The sequence below is a fragment of the Eublepharis macularius genome, chromosome 1, assembly GCF_028583425.1.
Source record: "Eublepharis macularius isolate TG4126 chromosome 1, MPM_Emac_v1.0, whole genome shotgun sequence".
NCBI classification, from domain to species: Eukaryota; Metazoa; Chordata; class Lepidosauria; order Squamata; family Eublepharidae; genus Eublepharis; species Eublepharis macularius.
This window is the reverse complement of record NC_072790.1, coordinates 28,856,271-28,872,536: the sequence shown is the minus strand read 5'-3', so window position 1 is coordinate 28,872,536 and position 16,266 is coordinate 28,856,271. Positions and strand designations below refer to the sequence as shown.

The following is a 16,266-nucleotide window of genomic DNA, read 5'->3' as shown; positions in this document are numbered from 1 at the left end:
TAATTTTTTTCCTGAATAAGCTGCAACTCGAATAAGTCACAATTTGAATGTAACCCTTGAGGGTACATGAGTAGTCTCTCCAGAGTCTCCCGCAGAGAGATTTCATATCACCTACCAGATAATTTCAGGTAGGTGGCCATCTGCAGTAGAACAGCAGGATTTGAATCTTGCTGCACCTCAGAGACTATTATGACCCCTTTCTCTTGTGTAGATTTGGTCTTTAAGCCTTTTATTCTTGCCCCCTCTTGGTAGATTGCTGCCACCAGGAATTAAATTCCAGAATAACTTAAATTTCTCCTTTTAGTAACGTGTCCACGGGTCAGGTTTTGCCGTGGTACTATGTGGCCCTGAGGAAAAGAACGGGATATAGGAATAACACTGGGATTTAAAAAAAACAACAAAGTAAACTTTTATTTTTATAAGCAGCATATCGGTTTCATATTATTTCTAAAACTTGGTTTCAAAAGAGTAGTTCTCAATTCTTAAAATTACTTTACTTAACCCAGTCACACAGATCTTCTCTCAGGCTTCACACACAGTTTGCCTGCTTTTGATATTCATTTCTCTCTCAGTTATAAGTAAGACCTTTTCTCAGGCGCATACACAGTTTGCCTGCTTTTCCCTGACTGAATGTTCTTTCACAAACACACTGTTCAGGTTTCCATATAGGTTGTATTTCTCTCAATAATACTTAAACATGCTCAGGCTGCACACAGCTTGCCTGCTTTCCCCCCGGACTGAATCTTTTCTCTCCACTCAGTAACTGAAAACTGCATTCACTCCATCCACACTCTGAGTCATCAACCAATCATCTCACTCACTCATCCCTCTCTTTCACCTCCACTCTTCATCTGTACCACATACATGCATTTACTTGAAGTCATTACAGAGACCGACAAGGTTTTCAAGATACAAGCTTTCGAGAGTCAGAGTTCCCTTCTTCAGATTCCAGACAGGTATTCTTCAGGTAGGTATCTGAAGAATGGAGCTTTGACTCTCGAAAATCTGGTCTCTAACGTGCCACGGGATTCAAATCCTGATGTTCTACCAATAATTTTAACTGGAAATGCTGGGAATTCAACGGGGGACCTTCTGCATGCAAAGCTAAGGATCTTCCCCTGAAAGCCACAGGAAACTGGTAAGCTAGGCTACATTTTTTCTGCTTGGGACTACTAAAAAGAAAAAAATCCGAAACATTGCAAGAGACTGGTCATGGGTGCTTATTCCAAACGCCTCCCTAGAGTTAACAACTCTGGGTTGGAGATTCCTGGAGATTTTGGGACGGGCGCCTGGAGATGGTGGGTTTGAGCGAAGAGGACCTCAGAGGGCTATAATTGCACAGAGTCCACCTACAACGCAGCCATTTTCTCCAGGGGAAATGATTCCTGTTGCCTGGAGACCAGTTGTAATTCCGGGAGATCGCTAGCTCCCGCCTGGAGGTTGGCACATCAGAGGGAAGACAGCCTAGCGCAGCTTGATGGGCTCGTTTCGTGCAGGAGGCCCCGCTCGCTCTCCCGCCGCCTCGGGAGCAGGCAGCAACGGGCCTCCGGCTCAGCCCCGGCCCGAAAGACCGGCGCTCCTCAAGGTAGAGCGCACCAGGCACAACGCCGAAGCAGCCTCAGCCATCCCTTCCTCAGCCTCGCGAGAAAAGCGAAGAGGCGGAGACGAGGGAGGAGCTAGCTCCGGCCCCGCCCCGTCCCCTCACGCGCTCCGCCGTCCCATCGCGCGTGCTCGGCCCTCTCGGCTCCTCCCCCTTCCCTCTCGCGCCTCCCAGCCAATGGGAGCCGCCGCTCGATCGCAAGCCGTTGGCTGCATTGTGCGGCGCTCGCGCCCGCCTGTCCTGTGAGGGAAGGGAGCGAGAGCGCCCCGAGGAGCGACGCGCCGGCTGGCTGACCGACCGACCGACCGGCGGAGGAGGCCTGAGGGAGCCCGGCAGCACCCACCGCAGTGGCGGCGCGCCGCAGAGGGACGCTGAGCGCGGCTGGCTGAGGTAGGCGAGCCTCCCGCTGGCCGGTCTCCTGTCCGCCTGTCGCGCTTTCGCGAGCGAGCCGGCGAGGGACTCCTCCGCAGGGCATCCTTCCCTCTCCCTCCTTCCCCGCCGCGCCTGCCGGAGGATGCCGGGCTGCGGCGACAGGTGCAGGCGGGCGGGGGCTTCTTCCTCGCCCCCTCCCCTCCCGGCGCCTTTCCCCGCGCAGGCACAGGCGGGACCCGCACATGGCACAGCAGAGCCCTGACAGCGGGGTGGGTGCAGCCGGGGCGGGGGGGGGGGCGGCGTTTGGGAACGCTCCCTGAAGCACAGTCTTTGAAATAGAAAAACAAAGCTCCCTGCAAGTAGAAAGCTAGCGCTGCAAGCAAAAGCCTTTCCCCTCCCTTATGGGTTGTTTTGGGGGCGATTTAAAAAATAAATCGCAGGATTGGAGTCCAGTGGCCTTGGAGACCAACAGTATGAGCTTTCGAGAGTCAGAGCTCCCTTTCTACCTGAAACAAACTTCAAAGAGGGAGGTTAAAGACCACCTTTTGCTCTGTACAGGGATAACTACGAAAGCTCCTATGGAAAGAAATGTAATTAGGCTTTAAGATACCCGCGTAATTCTTTTATTGTGGTGCCTCACTAGGTACTGTAGGATTTCAGTCCAGTGACACCGGAAAGAACAACAAGATTTTCAGGGTGGCTTTTGTGAATCAGGCTCCCTTCATTAGATACAGGGAAGAGATCCCTGAGCCGTATCTCCATTACTCCATGTATCTGAGGAAGGGAGCTTTGACTCTCGAAAGCTCGCACGCTGGAAAAATCTTGTCGATCTCAAAGTTAGCACTGGATTCAAATCCTAATGTTCTGTTGCAGACAAACATGGCTACCCCAAGTTAAAAAATATCTTTCCCTTCTGCTCAGCCTCTTGAGGCTGTTCACCCTGCAGGCCCGTCTCCATGCCTGTAGTGTGTTCAGAGGGCGGGAAGGGAAAATGGGAAGGGGCTTCTGGGGTGAGGGGGGCTGCCTGGGCTCCCACTGCTGCTTCTCCCCTGAACCCACCTCTGCTTCATTCTGGACTTTTCTTTATTATACCCTATTTGCTCGTCAGATGGGCTTCCAACTAAAGCCCATTGCAAGATACAGAGTAGTTAGGTACCAGAGTGTATGGCACAGAATCAGGTACAGACTGGGAAATTAAAATAGCCCAGGAGCAAGCCAGGCTATGTGTCCCCTGCAGTGCTAAGCAGAGCTATGGGGGCTTCGATCTGTTTGCTCCAGGTTCCCAACAGCCTTCCAGAGCACTGGATCACTGGGAATCCCTGTAAGTTAAATGGCCGGTCCACCCCTTTTGGGAATGGAGGAAAGGGGAAGGTTTTCAGCTCACGGCTCTGTAGCTTCTTTTCAGAGGAGTTTATTTTTTTATTTCATTTGTGTTATTTATATTCTGCCTTTCTCACTGAGACTCAAGGTGGATTGCATAGTGTGAGATTAGTACAATTAGTAGCAAGGACAAGGGCAGGCATTTCCATACAGTGTCAAGAACATTTCCATAAACAATGTCATAAGGTAACTGAATGCAGTTTCAAGAACATTTCCCTTACACTGGCTAGATACCTGTTTAGCTATTTTCTTCCTTTTGTGCTTATTAAAGTTAATTGCTGAACTTTCAAAGAACTGTACGCTGTGTTTTGTTAGTAGCAAAGACACATACAGCTATATTTTTTTCCTCTGCATGAAGAATGAAGTCTCATTAGATGCTCCATTATCTGTTAAGGCCTGGCAGAACACCGGAAAACTGGAACGGCCAGTTGCTGGGGATGATGGTGATAGGAGCATCTCTGTGTTTCTTTATTCTGCCCGCAGTCCGTCCTCTTCTTATTCTGCCAGTCTAAATCATAAGTTATCGTAAAGTTTAAATCATAAACCTTTAATTTAAGTTTTTCTTTTCAAGTAAATTGGCTTTGAATGGAAAATGTAAAATGGCCTTCTTCCAAGCTGGTTTTAGCATTTAACGTCTGGCTAGAAGTTGGCTGCCTAATATCTTTTTCCTTAGGTTGTAAGTGTACTGCTGATATGGTATGTGAATTATAAAAGGCTAACAGTTGGTCAGATTAACATACTTATTCAGATGGGAAAAGATCAAAATGAGCTTACAGTATTCAGTGTTAAAATTACTATAACTTTGTTTAAAACAAGATTGAAATGGATACATGTGGATTTTGTTGACTGACCTGGTTGATTCTGATTTAAAAGTCTTCAGCTACTTTAAATGTCAGTTTCCAGCAAATGCAGGGAGAAAGCAGAGGTTCTCTTACTTTGAGGGAAGAGAATACAAGTTTGGCTGCTTGGCTTTCTAAAAACTTTGTGGATCTCCACAGAGACATTTCCTGATACATAATTTTGCATGACAGTATTTTCAAAAGGTTATAATTTTGTTAGATTTCCTCCTTGAGGGCAAGAACTTTGTAGCTGTATTTGCTATAGAAAGATCCAAATATAGTTACAGACCTTAAGTGGGAGGCAAGAATCGCAAACAAATGCGTGTATGTTGTAAAGATTTCTATACTTACTGGTTAAAGGAAAGAAGACAAAATATTTTATTTTACGAATTCAGTTCTAGAGAGAGAGTGATTTATTGGATTGCGGAATATTGCCAAGTGTGTGAGTATTGAGAAATTAACATGATGTTTAGGGAAGAAGGCACCTTAATTTGGAAGGGAGATGAGAGAGTGTACTGAAAGCTTTTTTGGAGGAGGGAAAGGTCAAAAATCCCCTCCGTGCCCCCCAGATCCCCACTAGGCTGTTGAGGGTTCACACTCTTTCTCTGGCTGGTGCAAGAAAATCAGGACTTAGGAGAGCCCTAAAAAAAGGTCCTGGTACTCAATATCAGTAAGTACCGTCACCCAAAAAGCCCTGAACTGTTGTATCTGATGACATGTAACAAGCTCATATATTGATTGCCGTCTACAAATTTTTGATAGTATCCATGGTGGGTTCATTTAAAATCAACAAGAAGAAAGGGTGATTTAAATAAAAATATTTTCCATTTATTATTTAGATTAGGTTCTTCCTGAATAAGTGCATGTGAACTGGTTACTATGACTGTAAAACACAGTCATTTAAAAATGAGTAGTGCCTGTGTAGAACCTCAGAGACTGTTAGTTTCTGAAATATTTAATATTTTACTATTAATGAGAGTATGTACATTGCTTATTTTAGGTGAACGCTCATGAGCCATGACCTTAAATATGGTCCCTTTTTTTTTTGAGTCTGTTCCTTTTTCTTGGTCACAGGATGCCACCCCAAATAAATAATCTCAACCTGGTAATAGGATTGGTAATAGTCACTGGGTGTTCTCAACAAGATAAAAGATTAATGTTCATGTTCTTTGACTTACAGGATAGGCAGAATCATAAACATTTATAATGAGATTACTGAGCCGATTGCAGGTCAGGTAGTTCTTGGAGGAAAAATTGCCCAGCTGTATCCATGGGTGACACTTGGGGACATTTGCCAGTCCCTGCCTCCAATATTAAGCAATAATGTAAGTTCATGAACTGTTGTGTTGTATGATCATATGATCACTGAAGACGTTTTCTTCTCCTTTCTTTGTAAAGAAAAGCAGCCTTTCATAAGCATTGTTTAGTTTATCCTGTTTAGTTTACTATGTTTGCATGAGATTCAAATTTAATTTAAAACAGACTGTTTTAAATAGAGATACTTCTTATAGCAGAAGTTTAAAAAATATTCAACTAAAGAACTGTATTTTTAATTTCAAAAAATTGTCTGTTCTGGAAGATTCTAAAATTGTTTTAAATGGTTCATGATTGTGGAATGCTCCTTGCAGCTGAAAATAATGCAAAATGTCAAGACTTGCTAGTAGCATGATTGGCTTTGAAATGCAAGGAAAATTGATGAAAAAACAATGTACTGTTAAATCCATTATTTTTGACCTTCCATACCTAAGATATTTTGACTTTACAAGTTCCGGGCTAGATCTGAGTTCTGTCCTGTTTATTGCTAATTATTCCTTTAGCATTTGACTTATGAAAAACGCTCTTTAGATCCCCCCCCCATACTTGTAGTATTTCTCTGATACAGATTACTTCCCATTTTATACAGGAATATCTGAGACTAACAGTTTAATTGCCAGAGTTCAACAATGCAATATTTTGTCACTTTGTTATTAACAAAAAAGTGACTCACAAATATTAACTCATGGTCCAATGCTGCATCTGCTGAGGCAACTCAGCATTAAGAAGTTGGGTGGGAATCAGCATTTAGGCCATTTCAAACCAAAAATTAGCACAGCAATATCTTTAGCAGTGTATAGACTTGGACTACTGTTTCCAACCAGCAAGTAAAGAAATCGGATTTCAAAGCAGGTGTGGGGAGGTGAGTAAGAAAACTGTGCTGTAAGTCATCATTTTTCAGAGCTGCCTGCAGCTAGTAGAGCTTAGGGATGCCTGCACATCAGAAGCTGTAACAGTAGTTTATGAGTTCTCCTACTAACTATGGGCTCAGTCCAATTAGTCTGATGTTCTCTTAAAGTCCTTTTTTCAGGATGTCGCTGTTCTTTCTATATTATCATATGCAGACTTATTGGGGTGATGTCTTTGTTCAACAGGATTTGGCCAAAATATCATTCCAAATGAATAAGAGAGCAGATCTGGCATTCCCATCGAATGCAGTAAGACCTTTTACAAATGTTGCCTTTCTATTTAAAGGCAGTGAGAAGGCAAAAATTACTGCAAAGCCTTCCTGTTATGTCAATGTTCCAACAGCAGATAAGCTACCAGAAAAGGTTTTTTGATTGATGTCCCCATCTTATTGATTGGTAATTCAGTGTGACCTCCCCCTTGGATGCTACACAGATCCTGCTTATTATGAGCATGGGAAGCTCACTGCCGTTAAATAATAGCTAGGTAAGAAAGGTAAAGATTTCCGATTAGAACATAGGCTATCTAGTCTTTGATGTGAACTCAAGTTTAGGTATTATTACTCATTATGATTGAGTTGAAGTATCTTTAGGTGCTCATTGTGTACTAAAAAATGTGTGGGACTCTTTATTGTGAAAGATGCTCTGGACCCTGAATTTACCTCTAGTATTGTTCTTGGACTCCTGTTGGTACGTAGTTATATAAAAGACACATGGAATGGCTGAGAGACTACTTCGGCACCACCTTTTACGTTCTGTCTTGAGTGGTTCTTACTCCATGGTTCACAGAGAGGCACATTTACTATCAACCAAAAGAGCCACATGACTATTGTATGCATTATGTGCATTACACATGCACATAACTTGACTCTTGATATTAAATATATAATAATAAACTTAAATTGCTGAAGAACCTCTGAGCATGTCTCTCTCTTTGAGCCAGCCCTTAGGCAGCCCTTGTGTATCTGGGATGGGCTTCTCTCTCTGCCTTCTTTCTCTCCCCTCAGCATGAGATTCAGCAGCTCAGGAGAAAGACTGAAAATGCCAAGGTGCCCAGAGGTTACAGCAGGCTAGCTGTGGAGAAAGGAAGTAAAATTGCTACCTGTGGCTGCTGTATTGGTGGTGGTGGTTTTATTCTCTGTGACCAGTTTGCAGTGCTCATGACGGCCTCGTGGGTGTTGAGATGAGGCTGTGGAGAAGGGTATGGAGTTGGAGAGGATAGACCCTTTCCATCCCTGGCTTCCACAGCTCAGGAAGGCTTGCAGCTTAGCTTCTAGTCCCTCTGGTGGAAGCAGTTTCAAGATGCAAACTACCTGTCCACCACAAGTTTAACTGGGTCATGGCCTTGCCCACTTACTTCAAGCATAGTGTGGGTGCCACATTGAAGAATGGCACAAGAAGAGCTGCAGTGACAAGTCAAAGAGTCACATGTGGCTCCTGAGCCACTGAGAGAGTATTGCTTCTATACTCGCTGAGGAATACTAAAGAGAGTTTTATCAGCCATTGAACTCACCCTGTGGGATTATTTCTCCTGAATCCCACTCTGTGGGTTTACTTCTCCCTTCAGGCCTTGTCTTCTAATGGCATAGGTTTAAAAAAAATGTTCTTATAACCTGACTTTTAATTATAACATAACAATTATTTCATACTATTCTCCATAACTTAAGCAAGTACAATAAGTACATTACATTGGCTTAATAAAATAAATAAGATAAATATATTTTAATATTCCTCTAATTTTAGGTATCATATTACTCCCATCTTGTTCCATCTACAGTGGCTCCTAATTTGCTTCCAGATCCAATTCAAGGTGCTGGTATTGACTTTTGAAGCCCCATTTGGCTTGGGGCCAGCATACTGTAAGGACTAGGACTGTGTGATTTGGTGTATCCAGTCCAAAAATATACCCGAAAAATACCTTATTAGTTTTCCATGCAAAAAAGGAAATGGGGACGGGAGTGATTCTCACAGGCTAATAGCATCACTCATTAAGGGGAGCTCAGCTGTTGGCCAAATCACAACAATTCTGTTATGTGGTCTGTGGGAGAATTATGATTAGACAGACAGCTGAGCTCCACCTAACAAGTGATGCCATTAGCCTGTGAGAATGACCTCCCTTTTTTGCATGGGAAACCTGTAAAGGGAGGGAAAAACAAGCTGCTGTAACCAGCTGCAACGTCAGCGTGAGGTTTGGGGGGGGGGGTCGTGCTTTCTGCTGCCAGGTTAGTTCTGTTGGGATTCTCTGATTTGGCATTGGTTCTTTTGGGATTTATTGGTTCTTTTTGGTCAGTGTGTTGTGTGTTTGGCTAAAGCTGTTTTGCCCTGGAGAAAGCATTGGATTCTCCCCACAGGAAAAAATGGAGTGTAGCTGGGGGCACCTTTTCCAGGAGCCAGTAGAATTGGACCCCTTGACCCAAAGTTCTTGAAACTTAGAGGGTCTTTAGTGGACAGACAGCCCTTGCACAGCTGCAATTTTGGTGTAATTTGCTTCAAAAGCAGCTCCTGGAAAGATTCCCCCATAGGGAATAATGGACCTGGTTAATTTCAGAATTCCAAAAAACTCACATCCAAATACAAAACCAGTATCTAAGGGAATACTGATTGTTATAGCATTCCTGATACCCAAATCTGAAAAATACTAATTTTAATGCACATCCCTACTAAGAACTGCTTACTCCCATATGAACCTGTTGGATCATTCTTGCCATCTTCAGAGGTTAGAGGGGTGGCAAAGTGGGAAAGGGCCTTCTTGGTTGTAGCGCCAAAACTTTGGAACTCCTTCGCCAGGGAGATTCATCTGTCTCCCTCTATTACTGTTTTCTACCAGCTGGAGAAGACTTTTTGTTTTGGTTGATATTCCCATGCTGACTCGTATTAAGTCTCCTCCCTGTTTGTGTTTTTGTTTAATTGTTTTGAATATACTTTAAACACTGTTTTAATGTTTGAAGTGTATGCTGCTTTGGGGACCTGGAGTTGGATGGAAAGGCGGCATATAAGTGTTTTAAATATATAAAATATATACATAATAAAAAAATTTAACAGTTCAACTCCTGACATAACTAATTTCCCCTCCTAATTTTCCAATATGGAAAAAATCTCTTCCACTGCCACCAACTCACCCATTCCCCCCTTCCACTGGCCAATTCCTACCTTTTTGTGTTTTTTCATGTGCTTTTTGGAGGATGCAGAGATGTTGTAGGTTACTTTTTGGAGGTTTTAATCGCTCTACTTTTTATAACTTCTTATACTGTACTTTTGCAGAAACACATACCTTAGCCCTGAGTGCCCTCGCCTTTGCAGGTTTTTTGATCTGCACAGGAAAACTACCCATAAATATTAGCTGTCTATGAGATATGAGTAATAGGTGTAAAAGATTGGCACTTGTTGCTCTTCAAGACTTAGTACGTTTGCAGACTATGCTGATGTACCATAGTGGATAATGCTGGTTCGAATCTCACTACTGCCATGAATTTACCAGGTGGCCTTGGGTAAGTCTCTCCTCTCAGCTCCAGTTCCCCAGTTGCGTTGTGAGGTTAATAACACTGAGTTTGTTAAGCAATTAAGGGGTTTTAGTGCTGTTGGAAGTCAAAAAGGGAAAAGGGGGAGGGGGAAGGGATGGGGGGCATATACTGTAATTATAAGGGTAAATGAGTATGGTTTATTATGGAATATGTTAACCCATTTAATAATTGTTTTTTTTAAAAAAAATAACACTGAGTTTGTTCACTGCTCTGAGTGGGCAGTCATCTTTCTGGAAGAGTGGTATACAAATGAACTATTACAATTATATTTTGAGCATGATATATATCACTTTCTACAGAGGATGTTTCTGCAACACATTTCATGTTCCTAGAGCAGATATACTTGTCATTTTTTGTAACTGCCAGACTTAGGGGATTACTGATTCACAGCTCTTTGTTAGTACATGGAAAATATATTGAGGTGACAAGAATACCAACTAGTTTATGTAAAATATTTATGTACCTGCCTTTCTTCGAACTCTAACCCTGGGACCCAAGGCAGCTAACAATATAAAAATATATTAAATCACATTGAAAACAAAAACTAAAACATCAAAGAGGAAAAAACTGAGTGAAAACTATCTTGGACTGGGGAAAATACCACTTGTATTTTTATAATTCAGCATGTTTCAGAGCAATGACTCGCATCCTTTGGAGAGACAGCAGTTTGAAGCTGCTGAGGTTGTATTCAAGTGCAGCTTTGACACAAGAAGACTTGAGATCAGTAGCAACCTGGAGTGGTTAGCCCTCTAGACAAATAAGTGGCTTTTAAAGTGTTTATGTGCACTATTCATCTTATTTTGCCAGGCCATCACCCATTGGATCTTATTTCCTCTGTTACGTTTTAATTTGTTCAGTGATTGCTGATCTCCTTTCACTCCTTACCCCTTTGGCCTAACTTTGTTAACAACAACAACAATAATAAAAGAATTCTTCTACCCTACATTTCTGTGTCTAGTTTTCTGGAAAAAATTGAGAATTTAGGAAAAATTGGAATATATGCTTTACTCACTTTCCTGTCAAACCTAAATCTCTCTTGCTGCTTCAACAAAATCCATAACTTACAACTTAGAATACAAATTCTGTTAAGTAGCATATTTATGGAATTTAAAAGTGTAACAGTTCAATCCTAAGCAGAGTTACTCCAGTCTAAACCTGCTAACTTCAGTGGGCCCAGACTGGGGGAACTTTGCTTAGGATTGCACTGTAAGTCACTTACAGTGCAATCCTAAGCAGAGTTAACTCCAGTCTAATGGGTTTAGACTGGACACTGGAGTAATTCTGTTTAGGATTGCACTGTTAGTTTTCTACAAGCAAAATTGGAAGCCTATCCAGAGCTAAAGTGATAGATTTGCAAACTGCTGCACCCCATGCCATCTTAGCACATTTCACTCATTCCAGAAGACAATCTATTTCTTAGGATTTTTTTTCAGCATTCCCCTAAATTTATTTTTTTCCAGTGGGAAATGTAGAAAAAAGTCCTCAAATTTTCATGTTATACACTTCAAGTGAGTAAAATCTTACCTTAAAAGCATTCCACTCATTTCAAAAGAAAAAAATTAAAAGGAGTTTTTTCCCAATGCTATTCATATTCACAAAGTTTATTTGTTTTTATTACTGCTTCTCAAAATGTCCCAAGTTTTCCATTGGAAAAATTGAATGCTATACATTTTGAGTAAGTAAAACTGTCTTAAAACACTCACTTATTTCAAAGAAAAAATATTTCATAGGGTTTTCAGTGGTCCCCCAAATGTATCAACTTTTGTATTGTCGAAGGCTTTCACAGCCGGAGAACGATGGTTGTTGTGGGTTTTCCGGGCTGTATTGCCGTGGTCTTGGCATTGTAGTTCCTGACGTTTTGCCAGCAGCTGTGGCTGGCATCTTCAGAGGTGTAGCACCAAAAGATAGAGATCTCTCAGTGTCACAGTGTGGAAAAGATGTGGCAGGTCATTTATATCTACTCAGGAGGGGTGGGACTGAGCTGAGTCATCCTGTAGGAGTTTCCCAGGGTGTGGAATGCTAATGGCAGGAGGCTTCACTGTATCCTGAGGAGGTTCTTTTGCATATGGATTTCTTTCTCCATTGTGAATTGTATGTTCAGGTGGATGTTGTTGAGATGATTCAAAAACCCCATCGAGGGAAAACTCCCATTTCTGGATACCTTGGTCATCCGCAAAGCAAACTTTCAGTTAGGTCACAAGGTCTACAGGAAACCAACTCACACTGATCGGTACTTACACAAAAACTCCAATCACCACCCCCGACAGAAAAGAGGCATAATGAAAACATTAGTGGATCGTGCAAGACGGATATGTGAGCCACACTTTCTCAATGAGGAAATTAATCATCTAAACCACGCACTTCAGGCAAATGGCTACTCCAGAAATGAAATCCGAAGAGCAATCAAACCCAGGATGAATCAAACAACCAAGGAAAAACAGTCTCCTACAGGAAAAGTGTTTTTGCCATATATCAAAGGAATTACTGATCAGATGGGAAAGCTTATGAAAAAGCATAACCTCCAAGCAGTATTCAGACCCACCCGAAAAATACAACAGATGCTACGATCAGCAAAAGACAGTAGAGACCCCCTCACCTCTGCAGGAGTATACCGTATACCCTGCAGCTGTGGACAAGTTTACATCGGGACCACAAAGCATAGCATCCAGACAAGAATAAAAGAACATGAAAGACACTGCAGACTTGGACAACCGGAAAAATCAGCAGTGGCTGAACATAGCCTAACTCAAACAGGTTGTGCCCTAATCCCTGGAAATCCTTTGAGAGGTGGTGTTGTGGGCAGAATTTTTGACCTGGGATTGGTGAAGGTAGAGTCTTTTTTGTTAGGTTTGGGGTGTAGACAGGGTGCTAATGTGTTTGCTTTAAGTCATTGTTTTAATTTTTTTAAATCATGCAGTTGAGATTTGGGGTGAGAACATCTGAAGGCGGCATCATTTATTCATCTTATGATGGGCAGAAGGAGATGTATGTGGTGTTGGGAGATGGATGAGCCAGGTAGGGGGTTCAGATGAGTTGCCTGGATGTCATTCCTGTTCCCATTTCAACAGTCACACCAGCTATTTCTTGCATTTGAAAGAGTCTCAAACTACAGGCTGAGGGTCACACGACAGAATGTTTTTCCATGGAGAACTCTTTGCACTGAGAAAACTAGCATGGCAGGGAGAGGATTTCCAGAGGGATAGTCATGTTAGTCTTTTGTAGCAAACAGTCTTTAAGGAGGTAGGGGAATGATTGCTGCATATGACCAAGAAAGTTATTCAAGACACCTATGCACACAGAAATTGGGCTAGCCCGGCCCCATAACTAGATAGGCTGCAAGGGGAGTCTAGAGACCTAGAATAAAATAACCATGGAGAGAGGCATAATACAATAGAGTTACACAGTTGTGTTGCTGCATGTAGATTAAAAGAGCCCTCTAACTCATACTAATGCATACAATGTACCAAGGTCCACGTGTAGGGAGTCTCTGAGAATGACAGGAACGTCTGACTTCACAGAAGTTGGCAATATTATAGACATACTCATGGAGGGCCAAAAGGTATTTAGATGTATGAGAAACTTGTAATCTCTAATTCTACATATACTTTGTTAACACAAAAAGTAGCAAGAATGAGCTAGCTATTGTTTCAAATATAGGTAATCTTGTTTGGTGTATAAAATCATAAAGACAATAAGCCAATAATTTGAATCTCTGAAGCAGCTATTGTTAAGAAAAGGTTCTGAAATCCTATAAATATGACAAGCTAAACTGATAGTAAGCTGTTTCTTAGATGAGGCTTCTTGCCTGTGACCTTCGTATCTTTGGGTAAGATACATTTTTGGACTCATGAAATTGCTCTCCCTTAATTATCTATATAGTTATAATGGATTTTATGATTTTCTGTTGATGGAGTTGATATCAAGAATACTGAATAATTTTGTAATAATAAAGGCTTAAAATGGAAGCAGAGGCTTCATAATTGTATTACTTGTGTACAATACCTGGTAACAAACCTAAAATGTTATCTGTGGTGTACCTTTAGGAGCTTAATGGTTTGATGTAGGAAAACTAACTAGATGCTCAGGACTTCTTAAGATGGTTTCAGTCTAGCTTTTTCTCTGCCATGCTAGTTGTTTGTGTGCATAGACTTTCCCCCCTTCTATAGCAGCGTCAAATCACATGTGCCCTCTACTGTATTCTAAAGTAGTACAGCCTCTACACACATTTAATGCCACAAAAGACATGGGGTCCATAGGAGGAGGGAAGAAAACATGTCTGTGAATTTTGATTGCGGAGAGATGATTGGGTGGGGTCGGTTCCAAATCTTGTAATTTGAGAACCCAGCCTGATCCTGTTTCCCTCTTTTCCCTGTGTCAAGATCCTGAGTGGTGATGGTGAGCCCATTGAAAGAAGCTTTACTTGCTTCCCCGGTGTAGCATCCCCCGGTAGATTTATGGATCTCTGCTCCCTGACCACCACTCCCTCATATTAATGACAACTTTCCAGTATTTCACTGAAGCTAATATTTTAACTAAAAAAAAAATAACTTTGGTAAATTGATTCATTCCGCATGGGATGTTTTCGCCTTAGATTCTACAAGCATTTTATTCCTTCTTGTTGTGGAAGAGCTCTGTAGGCATTTAAACAAGGAGCCACTAGAACAGTGTAATTATTTTAATACGTTCCAAAGTACTTTCTGTTTCACCAGCAGTCAGTTTTCACTTCTTATAAATGGATTTGGCAACCTGTTTTGTGAATCACTAGTTAAGGAATAGTTTGCTTATTTGTTTTACTTATGGCCTTGCCTCCACCGTTTGTATTTCCCCCACACACTTTGGATGCTGGCCTTGCTAAGCAATACTTCTGTTTTTAGCACCCTCTTTGGGAGCCAAACTTGATGAAATGTCAGTAGATGCATGTGTTTAAACAGGAATCTTCCCCAGTCACACAGAAAGTGATGGTGGGTTGGCTTCTAATTTTAGTAACAAAAGAGGGTATGGATAACATGTGCAATTCCTACTTCTCATGGTTTGCCTTCCTGCAATCCCTGTCTCAGCATTTATCCAAACCAAGCACCTTTCCAGCATCAGAGATTGGTTGAGGAAAAATATTTGGAAGGCAGACTGTGAGAATATAAGCTGTAGGTAAGGAGAAGCTTCCGTGCATCTTAGCAAACCATCTTTTTTGCAGTTAATCATAATCTGCCCCCCCCAATATGACTGGGGCATATCTGGCATGTCTATTTTGACGCTATAATAGCCTGTATTGCTGACCTAGGGAATGTGAAGTTTCAGTTCAAATTTGAAGTACTGTAATGAATCCATTCCTCTCCCTTTTGTTGCAGAATGGCTGTCTTCTAGTTGTAGCAAGGTACTTTCTGATGAGCTCATTAATTTTTTTGCTTTTGGTCTCTTTGCTGAAGTCTTTCCTGCACCTTAGTGGTCAAGCACCATAATACTATACACCAGTATAAAACCCAGATACCAGGTAGTCGTTCATGGCACCTAGGAATTTCATGTGGGCACCTAAAATTTTCAGGAATAGATTTTAGTATGTATGTATATATACCTCAGTGTTTTTGTCATATCATTGTTTTAACAGAGTTATAAAACTCTGTGAAGTGTGGTTACAATAATTAGAAAATATGGTCATTAAATATAAACCCCCAAAGGCTGAAAAATGAGTCTGGCACCTACATTTTTAGACTGATTTCTAAAGTGAAAGAAAATTTTGTCAAGGCCTGCTGTACATTCCAGTTACGCAGGAAAACCAATTTTGTGACTAACATGTTCAGTTTGGTGTGATGGTTGGCGTGTCAGACTAGGATTTCACTCTGCTGTGACCTTGGGCCAGTTGTACAATCTTAGTCAAACCTATTTTACAGGGTTGCGTCGAAGATGAAATTGAAGAGAAGAGAATGATGTAAGCCACTTTGGGTTCCCATTGGGGAGGAAGGTGGGGTATAAGTGAAGTAAAAAAAATTAAAAAGACACAACGTAACAGTTGCACCAACTGGAGGATCTTGCGCTTCCCATCCTTCACCCTCCACCACTTTGGTGTTGCCTCTCATGTTTGCACTTTTTCTGCCCTTTTTAGTTTTGATGCTGTTTATAGCTATGTTCTGATCCTGCAAAGCAAAAGTTAAAGAACTTGATCAGATCATGGTTACTCAGAAGTAAGCGCCCTGGTGTTCACTGGGCTTATGTCTGTGTAAATGCGAATAGTATTGCGGCCTGAGAGTGTTTGGACCACAATGGAGTGTGTGGTGTTCATTATAGATGCCTGTGCTTCCCATTGCTTTTACTAATGCGTGGTGGTCACTCTCATGGCCAAC

The 16,266-nt window shown here is 41.8% G+C and overlaps 1 protein-coding gene across 3 annotated transcripts in view; it reads left to right on the top strand.

Annotated features, from left to right (window-relative positions):
* Positions 1–895: 895 nt before the first annotated feature.
* The window catches only part of ADARB1 (adenosine deaminase RNA specific B1), an 82,091-nt gene continuing 66,720 nt past the window's right edge, over positions 896–16,266 (top strand). For 2 of the 3 annotated variants that reach the window (XM_054978828.1, XM_054978853.1), the window contains exon 1: positions 1,831–1,990. The gene's annotated coding sequence lies outside the window, so the exon portion shown is untranslated. Of the gene's footprint in view, positions 1,139–1,830; positions 1,991–16,266 lie in introns of those variants that run through there. The other variant, XM_054978837.1, reaches the window with a different exon arrangement.